The sequence below is a fragment of the Staurois parvus genome, unplaced genomic scaffold (assembly GCF_062004578.1).
Source record: "Staurois parvus isolate SC_StPar_1 unplaced genomic scaffold, SC_StPar_1.0 ptg000149l, whole genome shotgun sequence".
Lineage (NCBI taxonomy): Eukaryota > Metazoa > Chordata > Amphibia > Anura > Ranidae > Staurois > Staurois parvus.
The window spans coordinates 3,382,655-3,396,765 of NW_028317945.1; the positions used below are offsets into that span (position 1 = coordinate 3,382,655).

Here is a 14,111-nt window from a genome sequence, read left to right on the forward strand (position 1 = left end):
ATTGGTATCAGTGGGAGGAATAGTGCCCCATCGTTGGTGTCAGTGGGGGAGGAATAGTGCCCCATCGTTGGTGTCAGTGGGGGAGGAATAGTGCCCCATCATTGGTATCAGTGGGGAGAATAGTGCCCCATCATTGGTGTCAGTGGGGAGGAGGAATAGTGCCCCATCATTGGTATCAGTGGGGAGAACAGTGCCTCATCGTTGGTGTCAGTGGGGGGAGGAACAGTGCCTCATCGTTGGTGTCAGTGGGGGAGGAACAGTGCCTCATCGTTGGTGTCAGTGGGGGAGGAACAGTGCCTCATCGTTGCTGTCAGTGTGGAGGAGGAATAGTGCCCCATCGTTAGTGTCAGTGGGGGAGAGGAGCGGCTGCTCCTTCTTCCAGTGCGGCCACTCAATTTTCGCGGGGCCGCTCGACTCCGCCTCCTCGCCGGTGATTGGTCGCCTGTGTGCCTTTCCAGTGCTGGCGCCCAATCACCTGTGAGGAGGCGGAGCCGAGCGGCCGCGTGACCATCGAGCGGCCGAACTGAAAGAAGGAGCAGATTCCTGGACCGGGTCGTCGTGGGACCGGAGCCAGGTAAGGTACAGCAGCCCCTCTGTCCACCCCTGTACTTAGTGTCCGTTGGAGGAGGAGGGGGGGCGGCGCCGCGCCGCCCCTCGAAAAAGTGCCGCCCTGACACCGGCTTGCACCGGCGTATGAGACGACCCCCGACTTTTCAGAAGATTTTCAGGGGTTGAAAAGTCGTCTTATACGTCGGAAAATACGGTATATATATATATTTTTGCACGGACATTTATTTATTTGTGATTATTTTTATTTATTTAATTTTTGCGCTGTTTTTTGTGTTATCCCTGGGAATAGCTAACAGTAGTCAACATATAGAAGAAGAAGTGGATATGGATAAAGTAGAAGAAAAAGAGGAGAGCTCACAGATGCCTACTAAAGCAGAAATAGTAGAAATGTTTAAAGGATTTGAAAGATCCATAAAACAGGAACTGGCAAAATGACATAAAGACCTGGGGCAAATCTTATCAAGGGTGGAGGAGACGAAAGAAAAACTAGATAAACATGCCCAAATCATACAGAAATGAGAAAAACAGGCTATGGAAATGAGAAAAGAACAAAGAAATATATTTATATTTATATATAAATTGGAAGACCAGGAGAATAGGGATAGGAGATGCAATCTAAGGATACGAGGCTGTTCAGAGATCTCCCAAGGAGAAGATTCGACAGGGATAATAACGAGAATGCTGAATACTATAATGGATAGAACTATAACAGAGCCTCTCAAAATGGAGGTTGTATATAGAATAGGAAAATACATACAAGAAGATAGAAAGGAAAAGCCAAGAGATGTAATAATGCAATTCATTATTTTTCGGGATAAAGAAGAGCTTTGGAAGAAGGTAAAAGGAAGAGCAATAATAAAATATAGAGAAATAAATATACAGATCTTTGCTGATTTAGCAGCGGAGACATTGATAAGGAGAACTCTGAGACCGTTATTGAAACAGATGAGAAAACAGAATGTTCAATATAGCTGGGGATTACCAGAGTGTTTGATCGGATGGAGAAATGGACGTTCAGCAAGACTGAGATTCCCCGAAGATCTGAGAGACTTTTGTGAGAGACTTGATATACAATAAATAAATATCCCTGGTTGGGAGGAAGAAGAAGGAGAAATGTGGGCTATGGAAAATGAGGGGAGGCAGGTAGCTCTAGGGCGAAATAGAGAGTAGGAATAGTAAAGAGGAATAAGATGGGAGGGGGTTCTCTTTTTTTTTTCTCCCTCTCTCTCCCTCCATTTCTGCCTCTCTCTTATGATCTTTGAAGTTTACTAGAGTATGGCAGGACACGGAGGATGAGACACGCTTATTGGGGAAAAGTTCATGGTCAGAGCTTCACCTTAAAAGCTGAATCAAAGGTGGGGTTAGGACCACAAATGATTCATAGGCAACATGTAAGCCTAAAGGGAGATATGGGGGGGGCAAGGTGGGAGGGAGGGACGGGAGGGTGGGTGGGTGGGAGGAGGGTATGGGGAGGGGATAGGTAGTTTAAGACTCTGCAAAATAGTGGGAGAAATATCAGTCTGGAGAAATCCTAGAGATCAAATGGGAAGATGTGGAGGAAAGAGGAAGAGAGAAGAGATGAGAGAGGAGAAGAATGGAAGAGATTCACTTTGTGACTTATAATGTTAGAGGGTTAAATAGCCCTGGGAAGAGATTTGGGATTTTTAAAGAAATCCAACATAGATTTTCTTCAGGGTTTTTTTTACAAGAGGCACGTTTGGTGCAAGAATCAAATGTGAAATTAAATTCCAGATATTATCCAATGTGGTTTTATGCAGATTCCCCAATTAAACGTGACAAGGGAGTGGCAATAGGGTTTGCAAAAAATATAAGGTTTAAGCTGGAAGATAGATTGGTAGATCCGGAAGGGAGATTTCTGATTTTGAAGGGAACATTACAGGAAATAGACTGTACATTAGCAAATATTTATTGCCCGAATTAGAAACCGGACGTATTCCTAAAAAATACTCTGAGGAAGTTAATGGATTTCAAAAAAGGCAATTTAATTGTGGCAGGTGATTTCAATCTCTGCATGGCTTCCCAGATGGATATGACGTCCCCTGTGCAGAGAGATGGTAGTAGGTCTCTGAAATCCTTGAAAAAAATATATAATAATGTCAACTTGTAGATATATGGAGAATTAAGCACAAAGGACAGAGACTATATGTTTTATTCTCATGCACATGAGATGTATTCAAGACTGGATTATATATTGCTGGACCATCGAATTATCAAGTCTCTGGTCAAAGTAAAAATTGAAGTGACTCAATATCGGACCATGCCCCTGTCACAATGCAATTATTATAGGGAAATGATCGGGAGGAAAATATGGAGGTTAAATGAGACACTTCTCCAGGATTCAGAGGTGGATCAAAGAATTAAAAAAGAAATAGAGCAATTTTTTGAGGTGTCCGTAGCAACAGCGTGGGAGGCTCATAAGGAATTCTGATAGCGATTGGAGCAAAATAGAAGAGGGAAAGAAGAAAAAAATAAACACGCTTCTTAGTGAACTCTGTGAGTTAGAGCAGATACATAAACATAAAGTAACAAAAGAGATTATGCAGAGGGTAATAAATAAAAGTGATGAATTAAATACATTTCTGGAAGAAGATAAAAGAAGAGTGTTCAATAAAATGATAAGCGAGAGATACAGATGGGGAGATAGGCCAGGAAAGTATTTAATGGGGCTCAGAGAAAAAAAAAAATCTAGGAACTATAAAGAGAAAATAAGAGACCACAAAGGAGAAATAATGTATTCAACTAAAGTTATAGCTAAAGTGTTTAAAGAATATTATAATAAGTTATACAATATTATCCCACACAGTTCAATAAGTAAAGATGAAGTAGGAAAAATAGAAAAAAGACAGACATAATTAAAAAAAGCAGGATTACCAAAATTAAGTGAGGAGCAATTAAAATCCCTAGAATCAGCAATAACGCAGGAGGAAATACACTTAGCATTAAAGAGCACTATAGCTGGGAAAAGTCCAGGACCTGATGGATACACAGTGAGATATTATAAAAAATATAAAGAATTATTAGTACCTAAACTGAGGATATATATGAATGCATTGGGAGGAGAGATGGAAATGAGGAGGGAATCCCTACAAGCCCATGTAGTTCCCATACATAAGGAAGGTAAAGAAGATACTCACTGTTCAAGTTACAGACCGATTTCCTTATTAAACACAGATACCAAACTATATGCAAAAGTTCTGGCAAACAGGTTGAAAGACCTAATGTCGGAATGGGTACACATAGACCAAGTAGGCTTTGTCCCAGGGAGAGAGGGTAGAGATAACGGGCTGAGATCTCAGTTTCTCATACAAAAAAGTAGGAAAGAGAAAATCCCTGCGGTGGTACTCTCTATCGATGCTGAAAAGGCATTTGAAAGAGTAGATTGGGGATATATGTTGGATACATTGGAAGTATTGGGGATGGGACCTAGAATGAGAAAGTGGATAGGGAAGTTATATAGTCAACCCTCTGCAGCAATCATGGTTAATGGGGAATTGTCAGAGTATTTTGGGATGCAGAATGGAACTAGACAGGGATGCCCTTTGTCTCCATTGCTATATCTTTTATCATTGGAATCTCTTTTGGCAACAATAAGGAATAATATAGATATAAAAGGAATTTGGATATGAGATACGGAGCATAAGGTGGCAGCTTATGGAGATGACATGCTGTTCTATGTGGGAAACCCAAGAATAACATTGCCAAATTTAATGAAATTATTGAAAGAATATGGGGAGATGTCAAATTTAAAAATTAACCCAACAAAAGCAGAAATTTTAAACATAAATCTTCCAAACAGAGAGAAAAATAGGTTACAGGAGGAATTTCCCTTTGGAGAGAAAATGAATTGAAATATCTAGTAATAAAATTAACTGTATCCTCCAAGAACTTGTATAAATTGAATTATATCCCACTGTTAAATGAGATGAGGGATGAACTAAGGAAATTAAGAGGGGGAACCCCGTCATGGATAGGTCGTAGAAATTTGATAAAAATGGTGATTGTTCCAAAAATATTATATAAATTTCAAATTATACCAATTAAACTACCAGAAGTATACTTTAGATCAATTAAAAAAAGGTTAATAAGATTTATTTGGAGGAATAAAAAAACGAGTATAAACCAGGAAATGTTATGTAGAAATAAAGAGAAAGGAGGACTGGGAGTCCCAGATATAAAAAGATATTATAACTTGGTAATAATGGCGAGAATTGTTGACTGGACATATAATGCAGAGAGGAAAAGCTGGGTTACAATAGAAAATATACTAAGTAATACAAAATTAAGTGGAATTGTATGGTTACCTCCACAATAGAGAGGATTAGCAGACAGTACAAGTTTGTTCACATTTAATGTTTTGAGTTTGGGATATTTTACACAGATGGGATGGGAATATAATTCACTGTTAATGCCCTTAGGGTCCAGAGTTTTTCCCCCCGGGTAAAAAGGGTATCATAGGGAAGTGGATGAAGAAAGAAGATGCACAATTAAGGGATATAATGGTGGGGGAGGAAATAGGATCACTTAAGGAATTGGAATAAAAAGGCGAAGTTTTTACGAGAATGGATGAGTGGCGTTATTTTCAATTGAAACACTTTATAGGAAAGCTTCCAAAGCCTTTAAGAATAAGAGAGGATTGGAATCCTTTTGAGCACTTATTAGGTACATGGGAGATGGGAAACACAGAACCTCTAAAATATATAAGATTCTCACTGAAATAAATGCAGATATACAGTTGCAACAAAAAGTATGTGAACCCCTTGGGATTACGTGGAATATTGCATGAATTGGGCATAAAATGTGCTCTGAACGTCATTTAAGTCACAACAATTGAAGAACACAGTCTGCTGAACATAATACTACACAAACATTAGATGTTGCCATGGTTTAATTGCACATAACATGTAAACATTCACAGTGCAGGGAGGAAAAAGTATGTGAGGCCCTAGCTTAATGACTTCTCCCAGAGCTAATTGGAGCCAGGAGTGAGCCAACCTTGACTCCAATCAGTGTGATGATATTGGATGTGTTGTTGACAGCTGTCCTGCCCTTAAAAAACACACACCTGTTTTGGGTTTACTGGTTTCAAGAAGCACTGTCTGATGTGAACCATGCCTCGCAGAAAAGAGCTCTCAGAAGACCTATGATCAAGAATTGTTGACTTGCATGAAGCTGGAAAGTGTTACAAAAGTATCTCCAAAAGCCTTGATGTTCATGTGTCCACGGTAAGACAGACTGTCTACAAATGGAGAAAGTTTAGCACTGTTGCTACTCTCCCTAGGCGTGGTCATCCTGTAAAAATGACTGAAAGAGCACAGCGCAGAATGCTGCATGAGGTAAAGAAGAATCCCAGAGTGTCAGCTAAAGACCTACAGAAATCTCTGGCACATGCTAACATTTTTGTTGACACATCTACAATAAGGAAAACATTAAACAAGAATGGAGTACATGGGAGGACACCACGGAGGAAGCCATTGCTGTCCAAAAAGAATATTGCAGCACGTTTGAAGTTTGCAAAAGAGCACCTGGATGTTCCACAGCACTACTGGCAAAATATACTGTGGACAGCTGAAACCAAGATTGAGTTGTTTGGGAAGAACACACAACACTATGTGTGGAGAAAAAAAGGCAAAGCACACCAACATCAAAACCTCATCCCCACTGTAAAACATGATGGAGGGAGCATCATGGTTTGGGGCTGCTTTGCTGCCTCAGGGCCTGGGCGGATTGTTGTCATTGATGGGAAAATGAATTCCAGAGTTTATCAAGACATTTTGCAGGAAAACGTACGACCATCTGTCCACCAACTGAAGCTCCGCAGAGGATGGGTGATGCAACAGGACAATGACCCAAAGCATACAAGTAATTCAACAAAACAATGGCTGCAACAGCACAGAATACGCCTTCTGGAGTGGCCCAGTCCTGACCTCAACCCGATTGAAATGCTGTGGCATGACCTTAAGAGAGCGATTCACACCAGACATCCCAAGAATATTGCTACACTGAAACAGTTTTGTGAAGAGGAGTGGTCCAAAATTACTCCAGATCGTTGTGCAGGTCTGATCTGCAACTACAGGAAATGTTTGGTTGAGGTTATTGCTGCCAAAGGAGGGTCAACCAGTTATTAAGTCCAAAGGTTCACATACTTTTTCCTCCCTGCACTGTGAATGTTTACATGTTATGTGCAATTAAACCATGGCAACATCTAATGTTTGTGTAGTATTATGTTCAGCAGACTTTGTTCTTCTATTGTTGTGACTTAGATGACGTTCAGAATACATTTTATGCCCAATTCATGCAAAACTCCACGTAATCCCAAGGGGTTCACATACTTTTTCTTGCAACTGTAAGTCCTCCATATATAGAAAAATGGGAAAGAGAAATAGGAGTAACAATAGATGCGGAAAAACAGAGGAAAATGTATAGAATAATCCACGGAAATATAAATATGCAGGAGGTAGAAATGAATTGGCAAGATGTTATATCACACCGAGTGTGGCACACAGATTGAGTGGAGATAATTCACCTTTATGTTGGTGTGGATGTGGAGGTAGGGGTACAATGTATCACATATGGTGGGAGTGTTCTAAAATACAAGATTATTGGGGGAAAATAGTAAGCTTGTGTAACGGAAGCGCAGGCAGAACAGAGCACACGGAGAAGATGGGGAACACACAAAGCTTTATTGAAGCAACAAAAGGACAGACACTCAATGGGGAAATGGCAAGGAGGGTGATGTGTGCGCAAACCAGGGACGATTCCATTCACGGGGGGGGTCTGCAGCGACAGGCAGGCAGTCTCCCTCATAGACTTGGGGCCTCAGCCGAGCTCCCTCCGTGACTGGACAGCGGATTGGAGACTCGGGCAATAGGCGGCAACCTACCACTGGGCCTCGGGCAACAGGCGGCAACCTACCACTGGGCAGGGGCCTCGGGCAACAGGCGGCAACCTACCACTGGGCAGGGGCCTCGGGCAACAGGCGGAAATCTACCCCTGGGCAGGGCCTCGGGCAATAGGCGGCAACCTACCACTGGGCAGGGGCCTCGGGCAACAGACGGCAATCTACCCCTGGGCAGGGCCTCGGGCAATAGGCGGCAACCTACCACTGGGCAGGGGCCTCGGGCAACAGACGGCAACCTACCCCTGGGCAGGGGCTCGGGCAACAGGCGGCAACCTACCACTGGGCAGGGGCCTCGGGCAACAGGCGGCAACCTACAACTGGGCAGGGGCCTCGGGCAACAGGCGGCAATCTACCACTGGGCAGGGGCCTCGGGCAACAGGCGAAAATCTACCCCTGGGCAGGGCCTCGGGCAACAGGCGGCAACCTACCACTGGGCAGGGGCTCAGGCAACAGGTGGCAACCTACCACTGGGCAGGGGCCTCGGGCAACAGGCGGCAACCTACCACTGGGCAAGGGCCTCGGGCAACAGGCGGCAACCTACCACTGGGCAGGGGCCTCGGGCAACAGGCGGCATTCTACCACTGGGCAGGGGCCTCAGGCAACAGGCGGCAATCTACCCCTGGGCAGGGGCTCGGGCAACAGGCAGCAACCTACCACTCGGCAGGGGCCTCGGGGACTCAACGGGACTCTAGCTGTGGAGACTGGCCACAGCACAGCTCCCACCCAGCTTTCTAGGGTCATTGGATTCGCGGGGACTCAACGGGTAGCGATGGCTCAAGCACTCAGGGGCACCACAGGTAGCTATACTCCGGGCATGCCATCAGGACACGGGTGGTCAGTGCACACACAGCGGGTCAGTTCGGAACACGGGTGGTCGGTGCACACAGCGGGGGCAGTTCAGAACACGGGTAGTCGGTGCACACAGCAGGCACAGTTCAGGACACAGGTGATCAGTGCGCACAACAGGGACAGTTCAGGACACAGGTGGTTGGTGCACACAGTGGGGACAGTTCAGAACACGGGTGGTTATTGCACACAGCGGGGACATTTCAGGACACAGGTGGTCAGTGCGCACCACAGGGACAGTTCACGACACAGGTGGTCAGTGCACACAACAGGGACATTTCAGGACACAGGTGGTCAGTGCGCACCACAGGGACAGTTCAGGACACAGGTGGTCAGTGCACACAACAGGGACAGTTCAGGACACGGGTGGTCGGTGCACACAGCGGGGACAGTTCAGAACACGGATGGTCGGTGCACACAGCGGGGAAAGTTCAGGACACTCACGGTAAGCAGCTGGCAGACCCTCAGCGGCAGGCGGCTCCAGACAGGGACGACCAGCGGTCAGCGTTCCAGGGACAACCAGCGATCAGCAGACAGCAGCAGCTCCCAGGGCACTCAGCAGCAGACAGCTTCCAGGGACACGCAGCCACGGACAGTGTGCAGGGTCCCTCAGCAGCAGCTCCCAGGGCACTCAGCAGCAGACAGCTTCTAGGGACACGCAGCCATGGATAGTGTGCAGGGTCCCTCAACAGCAGCTCCCAGGGCACTCAGCAGCAGACAGGGTGCAAGGGTGCCCAGTAGACAGGCTTACAGACTGGCAGGGTCTCAGCTATGGGGTCTGACCTTTGAGGAGAAGGCTCATGCAGAGCTGTGGAGACTCCCAACCCTGGGGTATTGCAGATGGCTACAGTCCTGACCTTTCGGGGGTCTGCAGAGTGCACAGGGGGGATGGCTGGTGAGGCTCGGTCCCCCTCACCCGAGCCTCCCAGCATCTTTCTGGGAGCAAGATGATTCCAGCAGCATGGACAGGAACAAAAAAAGAAGGGCTGTTTCCTGTGTGGGTCTCTTGAAGATCATGTGGGACGCGGCTAGGTTGCCTCAGTAACGGCCGGCCCAGCCCTGTCCATGGAAGCCCCACAGACCTTGGAATGTACAAGGCAGAAGGGAGGGGTGGAGGGATATGGCGGGGGATGGGAGAGGAACTGGCAGTCCCTGACAGCTTGATTCAGAAAATTACAGAGGTTGATGTTCTAGCAGACCCAGAGATTTGCCTTTTTCATAGTACTAAGATCTCAGTTACAAAATACAAAGAATCTTGTTTATTGTACTATTTGATGCAGCAAAGGGACTAATATCGAAGTATTGGAGGAGACAGGAGGTGCCGAAAATAAAAGACTGGGTGGATAGGGTGGATCAAATATGTAAATGGAAGGAACTTTATCATTTGAATGAAGATAAGATGGAGAGTCACAATACAAGATGGAACAAATGGGAGGAATTCAAAAAGCCAAGGCTAGCCTTAGAGGTTATGGGGGATTAACATAGAATAATATGGAAACATATTTTGTTCTTTTATAGGAATTACGATCTCCAGAAATGAACAGGAAAATGCAGAGCAGAAGCGGTTAGGGATTGGATGGGGGTAAGTATTTAAATTAAAAAAAAAGAAAATTAGAATATTACATGCAATCAATAAAACAAGGATTGTACATAGAACAATATCGGACCTCTGTAAAGTATAAGCATGCATATGTACTCAGTACTTGGTTTGGGCCCCTTTTGCAGCAATTACTGCCTCAATGTGGCGTGGCATGGGAGCTATCAGACTGTGGCACTGCTGAGATGTTACGGAAGACCAGGATGGTTCAATAGTGGCCTTCAGCTCTTCTGCATTGTTCGGTCTCATGTCTCTCATCTTTCTCTTGGCAATGCCCCATAGATTCTCTATGGGGTTCAGGTCAGGCGAGTTTGCTGGCCAATCAAGCACAGTAATCCCACGGTCATTGAACCAGGTTTTGGTGCTTTTGGCAGTGTGGGCAGGTGCCAAGTTCTGCTGGAAAAAGAAGTCAGCATCCCCATAAAGCTCGTCTGCGGAAGGAAGCATGAAGTGCTCCAAAACCTCCTGGTAGATGGCTGCATTGACCCTGGACTTAATGAAGCACACAGTAGACCAACACCAGCAGATGACATGGCTCCCCAAATCAACACAGGCTGTGGAAACTTCACACTGGACTTCAAGCATCTTGCAGTATGTGCCTCTCCATTCTTCCTCCATACTCTGGGTCCTCTCATCAGAAAAGAGGACTTTGGACCACTGAGCAACAGACCAGGTCTGTTTTTCTTTAGCCCAGGTAAGACGCTTCTGACGTTGTTTGTTGTTCAGGAGCGGCTTGACAAGAGGAATACAACATTTGAAGCCCACGTCCAGGATCCATCTGTGTGTGGTGTCTCTTGATGTACTGGCTCCAGCTTCAGTCCACTCCTTGTGAAAGTCCCCAACACTTTTGAATGGCCTTTTCTTGACAATCCTCTCCAGGCTGCGGTCATCCCTGCTGCTTGTGCACCTTTTTCTTCCACACTTTTCCCTTCCACATAACTTTCTATTAATGTGCTTTGATACAGCACTTTGGGAACATCCAACTTCTTTTGCAATTACCTTTTGAGGCTTTCCCTCCTTATGGAGGGTGTCAATGATGGTTTTCTGCACAACTGTCAGGTCAGCAGTCTTTCCTATGATTGTGATTCCTACTGAACTAGACTGAGAGACCATTTAAAGGCTCAGGAACCCTTTGCAGGTGTTATGGCTTAATTAGCTGATTAGAGTGGGACACTTTGAGCCTAGAATATTCACCTTTTCACAATATTCTCATTTTCTGAGATTGTGGATTTGGGGTTTTCATGAGCTGTAAGCCATAATCATCACAATTATGACAAATCACGGCTTGAACTATCGTGCTTTGCATGTAATGAGTCTCTCTCATATATTAGTTTCACTTTTTAAGTTGCATTACTGAAATAAATGAACTTTTGCACAATATTCTAATTTTTTGAGTTTCACCTGTAAATTAAATTTATGTAATTTACTCCCAAAAATAAAGCTTTCTTTTGGTGGTATTTGATCACCTCTGCGTTTTTTATTTTTTGTGCTATAAACAAAAAAAGAAAGGAAAAAAAGATATTTTCTCATTTCTGTTATAAAAAAAATATCCTGTGGCCTAAAATTTCATCATAAATTTAGGCCAAAATGTATTTTGCTGCATGCCTTTGGTAAAAAAAAATCCCAATAAGTGTGTATTAATTGGTTTTTGTGGAAGTTATAGCGTCTACAAACTATGGTATGGATACTAAAATGTACGCAGCTTTTACTTCCTGACTGCCACATTTCTTGAGGTGCTAAAATGCCAGGGAAATACGAACACTGCCCCCCCAAAAGACCCATTTTCAGAAAGTAGACACCCTAAGATATTTGCTGAGAGGGATGTTCAGTCCATGGAAGATTTATTTCTCAAAACGTTTTTGGAAAATGAAAAAAAAATTTTTTTTTTTTACACAAAGTTGTCAATTAAATGGTATATTGCTCATGCATGCCACTGGTATATGTGAAATTACACCCCAAAATACATTCTGTTACTTCTCCCGAGTATGGGGGTACCACATGTGTGAAACTTTTTGGGAGCCTAACCACATACAGGAGCCTGAAATCCAATGACCACTTTGAAAGCCTGAAGGTGCGTAACTTCCTCATTTCACTTCCTCACTACCTATCACAGTTTCAGAGGCCCTGAAATGCCAGGATAGCACCAACGCCTACCCAATGACCCCTTTTTGGAACGTAGACACCCCAAGCGATTTAATAAGAGGCATGGTGAATATATTGCAGGTCTAATTTTTTGCCAAGTTTTTGAAAAAATAAAATAAGTTTTCCTTCCTTCACTTTGAAGGGATTTCCTCTCACTTCCTGTTTTGGCTATGGGACAGGAAGTGAAGAAACGTGTGTCAGGGGAGGCAGTTTTTTCTTTCAGGGATCATGAGTGACATGGATCTGCATCACTGGTGGATGTGGGAAGTAAATCTTGGGACATTTGGGTTTTTTTTTTCTGTCAAAAATTGTTTTTTTTCTATTTTTTTTTTTTTTTTTGTGAATGAGAAGGGTTACTTTGTACTCCACTCATTCACATAAGTGGGGCCAGTATCTGGGGCCCTTATTTTTTGAGGGGCCAGTATCTGGGGCCCCTTATTTTTTGAGGGGCCTTCCAGATTGTAATAAGCCACTTACCCACAGACCCCCATATTCACCAGGCTAGGGTCGTGGAGAAGAGGCCCGTGTCCTCATCGCATCCGTGGCAAGGTACCCCCCCCCCAGGTTGAGGGCATGTGGTCTAGTGCAGTTCATGGGGGAGGGGGGCCTTCTTGCCTCTCTCCTTTCTGGCCAGCCAGGCTGCATGCTTGGACAGTGGTTTGGAGGGACCCCACGCTTTCTTTGCATGACCTTGCCATTATAATTCATACCATGTACTGGTATGAATTATGCGGGAACCCCACGCTGTTTTTTTTTTTAACTATTTTTTTTTTAACTTTTTGCTAGTCATGTAAATGATTAGGTGACATCACTGCATCCTGCACCTGCTGGTGTCCTTAACAACCATTAACAGTGAGAAGCTGTCATGTCATACCGCTATTATACCTGATGCTAGACTCTCTTCGAAAGGTTAAATATTATGGGTGTTCATTGTCATCCCTAAATGAAACCATCAGCACACCACACAGTGAACAGAAGGTGCTGTGGTGACAGTCCCCTTGGGGGCTTGTCCGGGATGCACTGCAATGATCTTCTTAGTCTTCTTGGGCCCAGAGGAAAGTGGACATCTTGTGGCAGAAAAGAGGTATTGCAGGACTTCAGATTAAAGGTGAGTATTGCACCCTTGGCTGCACACAACTCTGGGCTTTTTTTTATTACAAATGGCCCCCTGCAGGTGTAAAAACAATGTTTTCTTGATGCCAACATGGCAGCATGCATATAGTCAAACGTCAGTGAACTTCGGCAGAATGACGGCTCAAGATTCCATGTCCATTGTAATAAAGTCTGATTCTTCATTATATCCCTCCCCGTTTAACTAGATAGGTATCATATTTATGACATACTGGTGTCAGGAAAACAAAAAATTGTGTAAATTGTACTACTTTGGAGAAGTGATCAGTATTTTTTTTTTCTTACACAATTTGATTGCTGAATTTGAAAGCCGAGAGATTCTGTCCCTTCATAACTAATTTTTCCACTCAATTTAAAGACGTGGCAAAAATTATAAAGAAACATTGGTGCATTCTAAAAAATGACCCTGTCCTGGGTAATTCTTTGCCTAACCATCCGGAAATCACCTATCGGAAACAAATTGGCCCCGAATGTGGTAAACCCTCCTAAACAGCTAACCTTTTTCTTTAACCGTAAAGGATTCTAACCGTGTAATAGGTGCATGCTGTGCATTCACAACGGCATCCATAAGAATCCTATCTACACTTTCTGCTCTAAATCCACAGGCAAACAATTTGATATCACTTCTGCCATCACATGTAATAGCCTTTACGTGGTCTATCTCCTTTAATGTTCCTGTGGCAAACAATATGTGGGCAGAATCTTAAGTATAGTTCATAAGGTGCAGTGTGACAATAGTGGTTCAATAAGTAACTATAACTTTCGGGACTCCTGTGGCTGTGAAGAATCAGCATACAATGCACTAACCAGATAGCACAAGTTCTTGTGCGTTGGAGTATATAAGACCTACTCCTAGGTGCTCTGGGGACAGGAACTCTGCATGCCGATGAAGTCATCAGGTGGGGG

General features: G+C 44.2%; 1 protein-coding gene across 1 annotated transcript in view; it reads right to left on the reverse strand.

The window, feature by feature from the left end:
* CUNH22orf23 (chromosome unknown C22orf23 homolog) overlaps positions 1 to 9,409 on the reverse strand; it is a 79,387-nt gene extending 69,978 nt beyond the window's left edge. Inside the window, exon 1 of the mRNA XM_089674249.1 lies at positions 8,780 to 9,409. The gene's annotated coding sequence lies outside the window, so the exon portion shown is untranslated. The remainder of the gene's footprint in view (positions 1 to 8,779) is intronic.
* Positions 9,410 to 14,111: the final 4,702 nt, after the last annotated feature.